This window comes from Adiantum capillus-veneris, chromosome 24 (genome assembly GCF_014529385.1).
Source record: "Adiantum capillus-veneris isolate H3 chromosome 24, ASM1452938v2, whole genome shotgun sequence".
In the NCBI taxonomy this organism is placed as follows: Eukaryota; Viridiplantae; Streptophyta; class Polypodiopsida; order Polypodiales; family Pteridaceae; genus Adiantum; species Adiantum capillus-veneris.
Window position 1 is genome coordinate 40,764,990 of NC_140954.1, and position 7,378 is coordinate 40,772,367.

The 7,378-nt window shown below is 39.3% G+C and overlaps 1 pseudogene; it reads left to right on the top strand.

Annotated features, from left to right (window-relative positions):
- Positions 1–4,816: 4,816 nt before the first annotated feature.
- LOC147426255 (uncharacterized) lies at positions 4,817–5,846 on the top strand (annotated as a pseudogene).
- Positions 5,847–7,378: the final 1,532 nt, after the last annotated feature.

A 7,378-nucleotide genomic window follows, 5' to 3' on the forward strand; every position in this document is an offset into this window, starting at 1 on the left:
TATGTCATTTTCTATAAGTGCATCATATTCTGAGTCCATGGTAGCCATTCAATTTCTTGAATTCTGTGCTTCATCAAAAGATAGAGGCTCCTCAACATCATGTAAGCTAGACACATCCAAAGCATAACAATCTAGTGCATAAGATGCATGGCAAGAGCCTAAACGAGTATGACTACACAAAGGTTCATCCAATTTACTATCACGCAATGTATGCACCAGCCATTTTGGCATACCTCTAGCCTGCTCATTTTTAGCCCTTTCCTCATCAAGTACATCATGTACATTTGACTCATTGGAATTTACATTCGCAACAAAGTGTCATAAATGTCATGTGAGCTTACATAACTGTCTCTAGTACATGACAACAAGGGCTGAATAGAATCTTCCACAAACACTACATCTTCTAAAACCAGAATACACTTTGTTTGCGGATGATACAACCTGTAACCTTTTCTTTCAGCACTATAACCAACAAAAATACATTTGACTGTCTTATCATCCAATTTTCTGTGATGTGTTTGTGGCACCAAAGCATATGCCAAACAGCCAAAAACACGCATATGCTCAATAGAAGGCTTTCTATCATGCCATGCTTCATATGGAGTAATAGACTACAAAGCTTTCGTAGGACACCTATTTAGCACATAAGTGACACACATGGTACATAAGCTTGACTTTTGACCATATTTAGTGCCATTTCCATAAGTGACCTGTTTCTTCTCTCAGCAACACCATTTTGCTGAGGTGTATAAGGCACTGTATATTGGTGATTTATCCTACGACTAGCCAGAAATGCATTAAATTCATGAGACATATACTCCCCCCCTCGATCGGAACGGAGGGTGTCCATAGTACATTTTGAGAAGCACATAAAAACTTCGGAATTCACTTTAAGCAGAAATACCCATGCATGCTTGGAGTAATCATCAATGAAAGTCATGAAGTAAAGATAATTGCCCAAGGACGGAGTTTGCATGGGCCCACAAACATCACTATTCATAAGCTGCAACCTGCATGTGGCCCGATTTGAACCATCCTTTGGAAACTTTGAATGCTACATCTTACCCAAAATACACCCTTCACAAACATGTTTGACAGGTGCTTCAAGAGGCGGCAAAGAAGCAACATATCATATTTCTGCAAATGCAGCAAACTGGGAAAATTCAAATGACCAAAATGTGCATGCCAAAGTTTTCTATCTGAAATGGCTCTTGAATCTGCAACTGCATTTGCAAAATTTTGTCCACACTTGTCATACAAAGTGAGCTTATACAATCCACGACACAAAAGCCTAGATGCAACAATTTCATCACCAAAACTGAGATCATGAACTGTACATCTGTCATCCACAAATTTGACTACATGTCCAAGTCTAGCAAGTGCAGACACAGACAAAAGATTCTTCTTGATCCCAGGTACATAAATTGCATCAACAAGTGTGAAAGACTGCCATTTGCAGCAATAAGCACAATCTTTTCAACTCCTTGAACTGGATAAGAGGCATTGTTGGCACAAGTGACTGAATTTCCATGAGGGACAGACTCGAGAGAGGTGCACAATTCACGATGTGAGGTAATGTGCTTTGTAGCACCACTGTCGAAATACCACACATGTGAATTTGCGGCAACTGACATGCATGCATCATGGACATTAGGATTGTAACTGCACTCTGCACTAAAAGCCCATTCTGCATCAACATCAACATCAGTCTTCTTTCACAAAAGACTCAACAATGGCTGCATTTGTAGTGGAACCAGCATTTGCAGTGGAACCACCCTCTTTCTTCTTAGCCTCTTTGGCCTTCAACTTAGGACACTGCTTGATCAAGTGATCATTAGCTTCAAAATAATGGCAACGCATCTTCTTTTTCTCCTTATCACCAAAATTGTGAGACGACGTGCTGCCAGTAGAAGCATTCGGAACAGAAGTTTTGCCACTCGCAGCAGAACCATAAGAAGTGGCTGCATTGTTGTTACCACCCTTTCTTTGAGATGCAATAAAAGCCTGTTCAATTTCACACTGTCTAGTCCTGGTTTTTCTGGAAAGTGACTCTTGCAACAGCAATGTCATAATCATTAAACTTGACAACTTCAGGATTTCCTTGGGTCATAAGTCTCCAAGTACTAGCAAAAGTCTGGTAAGAATTTGGTAAGGCATGAAAAACAGTCGGCACAAGGGAACTGTCTGAAATGACTTCACTTGTAGAGATAAGTTGCTCGTTGATATCCTTGACACCAGCAAGGAAAGTGTCCATATCATCTTCCTCATGCATAATCTTTGACTCCAGCTCTTTATGTAGCAAAGCAATTTTAGCCTCATTATGACTTGCATAAAGACCATCCAAAATATCCCAAGCCTGTTTTGCATATTTTGCTGAATGAATGTGAGGAACAATGGTTCACTTCATAGACAACGCTATCAATGCATGAGCCTGCGCATCCTTTACATCCCAATGAGATTGTTCTGTTGTAGGCAAAAGAACTCTAATAGCAGCAATCCTTGCAGCAAGACCTGCCACATCCTCAACATCGCCTACATCCTCAGAACTAGGACGTACATCAATGCCCTGCACAATATTCTAGACGCCCTTTGACACAAGAACATGTTGCATCATGTAAGCCCACATAGGGTAATTGTCCCCATCTAATCTGTCCTCAACAACAAACATCTTGAACACATCTGTGTTGTTGTCAGCCATGGTAAATGTTGCACTTGATGTGAAAACTACCCGAAAAAAGGAGAAACAAAGCAAGAACAACACGTGCTATATAGTACAAACTGTAGAAGACTGTAAGACACCTGTTAAGCAGAAAACGACACTGTCAAAAATTTTGCACAAAATGACAAAATAGTCGTGCAGTACCGCCTGTAGTGGAAACGAGGGCCAAAATGAGCCCGAATCAAAAATTCGAGCAGACTATGCTCTACGAGCTCTCCCAAAAAATTTGTCGACATGCGAATGCTCACCAAAGCTCACTGAAATCGAAGAAGATGAACATGCGTGTGCTAGAGCAGCTGGCGACTAAGCCCGGGAGGACACAACCTGCTCTGATACCAATTGTTGGAATTAGGGTTGCAAAGAAACGCACACATCTTGGAGAAGATGAAGGAAGCTCAAGGCACACAATAGAGAGTGTATTACGTAGTGTGCAATGGAAAGATAGATGGCCCTAAAGTGATGGACGTATATACAATGCACGGGGGGAAAAACCCTCCTAAAGAGGGAAAAAATACCCCAGCAGTCCTAGTGTGTTCACACACATCACTACCACATCTATATGGTAACACCATCTTTCAAAAACCTAGAACATTGCATTTCCCCCAAAATACAACCTTCACAAACATGCTTAGATGGTGACTCCAAAGGTGGCAATGAGACAACCATAACAGATGCATCAAACTAGCAAAATTCAGATGTCCAAAATGTGCATGCCGTAGTTTAGTAATTGAACCAACTTTAAAATTTATTACTATTTTTCCACACACTAATCATAAGAATGGAGCTCGTACATCCCATGAAATAGGGCACCAAATGCTACAACAGTATCACCTAAAGTAAGATTGTGGATAATGTATTTGTTATCCACAAACTTTGCAAGGCCAAGTCTTGCTAATGAATAAATATATAACATATTCTTATTGAACCTAGTCACAAAAAGTACATCAAGAATTGTGAAGAAACTACCATTAATTATAGTGAATATAATCTTTCTAACTCCTGAACTGGATAAGAGGCATTGCTGGGATGTAACAGTATTTTTGTTGGGGACAACATTGAGAGAAGTGAAGAAGTCACAATGATATGTAATGTGCTTTCTAGCACCATTGTCAAATTCCCATACATGTGAATGTGCAACCTCAATTTTGCATGCATCATGGACAGAAGGGTCATACTGACACTATGCACTAAAATGATATTCTACATCAACAACATAATTTACAAATTTTTAATGGTTGTATTCGAAGAAGATTCACTCTCTTTATTATGTGCCTCTTTAAACCTATAGCTTAGGACATTGCTTTATCAGATTATCAACAACTCTAAAATAGCTACAATGCAAATTTTTCTTTTCTCTTTCAGCAGATTTACCAAATGCATTACTATTATGGAAAATATTTGTTACAAATGGTTTGCTCCTTGAAGAAGGAGCATTGAAAGTAGCAGCATTGGTAATGCGGGTTGAGGTATGGAGGGAGTTTTTTCCAGATTTTTGCTAACTAAGCAAAAATAAAAAAAAGCTCGCTTTGCTCCAAAAACAGTTTTTGGAGCAAGCTTTTCTTCTTCTTCTTCTTCTTCTTCTTCTTCTTCTTCTTCTCTCTCTCTCTCTCTCTCTCTCTCTAAATGTGTGTGTGTATATACACACACACACACATATATGTATGTGTATATATGTATATACAATATATATATATATATATATATATTCCTCTCTCTCTCTCTCTCTCTCTCTCTCTCTCTCTCTCTCTCTCTCTCTCTCTCTCTCTCTCTCTCTCTCTCTCTCTCTCTCTCTCTCTCTCTCTCTCTCTGAAAGAGAACGAGTAGCTTAGGATAAAGAAGATAGAAGAAGTACAACAAGAAAGTTTAGGAGCACATCAACAGGACATCACAACTTTGATTTATTACCTGCGAGAGATAGACGCCATTGCGTAAATAAAGTAGAGCCCGGGATAGATTGCATTGTTATAATGCAAGGGGTAAATAGAGGGGATATCACGTGGTAGGACAATAACATTAAGCTAGCACTGGATGAAGAAGCTAGCATTGGATGAAGAGAGGATATCACGAGGTAGGACAATAACATTAAGCTAGCACTGGATGAAGAAGCTTTGCCAGCCTCTAAACTGGCAAACTGTTTGGGGGGTTGAACTAGAGTTGCACGCCCAATACACCTGAGTGGGAGTTGCTCAATGCTATGCTAAAACGAGGGAATTCTCATCTTAAGCCTCAAAGTTAATCAAGTGCAAAGAGCAAGGTTATGACCATCTTTCCTCCATTGTACAACAAGCAAAGTGCAAGTATGATGATATGAGATTTGTGGGGAGGATGGTGATGAATGGACATGACAGGGCCAAGCATGTGGTAGTCCACTTTCTATCCCAAAGGCTTGGGGTTCCATCCCACATAGTGTAGGTTGATCACAACTCTCTCGATGTGTGAGAGCTTCCACAAACCATGCGTATATTGATCAAAGATTTGTCATTTGTGTCATCGCCTTGAACAATTGCTCAAGGTAAGTTTGTTGTAGTCTATGAAGCTTCTTGGCCTTTGAATGAAGGTGGCTGCTAAACAATATGACTACCATGCTTGTAAAGAGTATCTCACTTATGAGGCACTTGTGCATGCTAAATTGTAGTGTCCTTTCATCATTCAATTGCATGGGTGATTCGCTGACTCACACAACTATCTTGTTTTTGAGGTGGTCAACAACACAATCTTGCATCCATAGTGAAAGATAGAAAGGACTTGAACAAGCCCCTTGATTTGCCTATAATATTGGATGTAATGCTACAACTTTCCAGTGCCATGGACTACCTGCACAATAAAGGAATAAGGTAGAAGGATATCATGCCACACAATGTTCTTGTACAACCATCAAGCTCATGTGCAGAATTGATGGAAAAGGGCTATGGACGAGCTTTGCAGTTTCAAATTTGATAGGCTAAACATGGATGCTGCACATTAGAGTGCTTTGGGGTACAAGGCACTAGAACTTTGGGCTCTTCATGACAAGAATAGGGTCAAAAAACTAGATTACACATTGGAAGTTGATGTTTAGAGCTTTGGCATGACAACTAGGAGCCAAAGCTATCATGCAACATTTGAATCAAAGCTATTGATGAGGTAACAAACGGATTGATGATAGATGAGGATTTTTTCTTGTCGAACCCTATAATATTATATGCGGAGCTTTGTAGTGCAACATCGGACTTCTCTACCATATTGTAAAATATCTTCTTGAAGTGGGTGTGGGCTACTCCCTAGTACTTGGCTTGGTTATACGCTGCAGTGGTCTAGCCTCGGTACATGAAGCGATAATCGCAAAGTGATGGGAAAATGATCCACCCATCAAAATTGAAAGCATTATCATTTCCTTGAGGACCAAACCTCAAAGTAGAAACAAAAGTCTAATAATGCATCCAAGACCATCTGCACAAGTGAATGGTCAGGAATGACCACCTGCAACAATAAGTTGCTCATTGATATCTTTAATTTTAGCAAGAAAAATTTTCATTTCATCTTCCTCATGCATGATCTTAATTCTAGTTGTTTGCAAAAATATCCTATTCTTCCTCATTGTAACCTTCATTTAATCAAGCTAGAATGTCCCAAGCCCGTTTTGTTGTTTTGGTTAAACAAACATAAGTAGTGACGGCGTGCTTCATAGACATCACAATTAATGCATGCACCTACACATCTTTACTATCCCAACGAGCTTGTTCAATTGTAGGTAAAACAACACTAGTAGCAATAGAAAAATTGCTACAGCTTATAATATCCTCAATAGAACCTGGACCCGCAAAATGTGGGCATACATCAAAACCTTAAACAATGGTCCGTACACCCTTGGAAACAAGTATATGCTACATAATGTAAGCCCACAATAGATAATTTTCTTTTTTGAGTTTATCTCATTAGCAGAAAACATCTTGAAAACATTAGCCATAGTGAAAGGTTGAACTTGATGTAGAAAATGCCCAAATTGAGTAGAAACTAAAGAGAAATTGTATGTGCTATATATAGCACAAACCATAGTATATTGTTAAACACCTATTATGCAAAAAATGTAGTCGAAGAAATTTTGCACAAAAGGACAAAAATGTGTGTGGCGTACTTATAGTAGTGAAAATGAAGGACAAAATGAGCTCGAATCAAAATTGTGAGTACATCTAGACTCATCGAACTTACCTAAAGTATTTATCAACCTATTGACACTCATGAAAGCTCACCCAAGTTGGAGAAAGTGAGCAGGGGAGTGTTGATGACTATGCTCAGGAGGGTGCTACCTGCTTTGATGTAATTGCTTGAGTTAGAATTGCAGGAACACACACACAACTTGCAAATGGAGAGGAATCTCAATGCACAAAAAGGAGAATAAGTTACTAAGAAGGGGAAAAAATCTCCTAGTGAGGGACAAAAGTGTCTCAATGGTCCCAAGTGTGTTCACACATCACTACCATATACATGGAAACAATTTCAATGGTGCTTCAAGAGGGGTCAATATAGCAACCATATTAGATTTTTGCAAACGCAACCTGCTTTAATATAATTGTTTGAGTTAGGATTGCAAGAACGCACACACCGCTTGCAAATGGAGAGGAAGCTCGATGCACAAAAAGGAGAATAAGTTACTAAAAAGGGAAAAGAATCTCCTAGTGA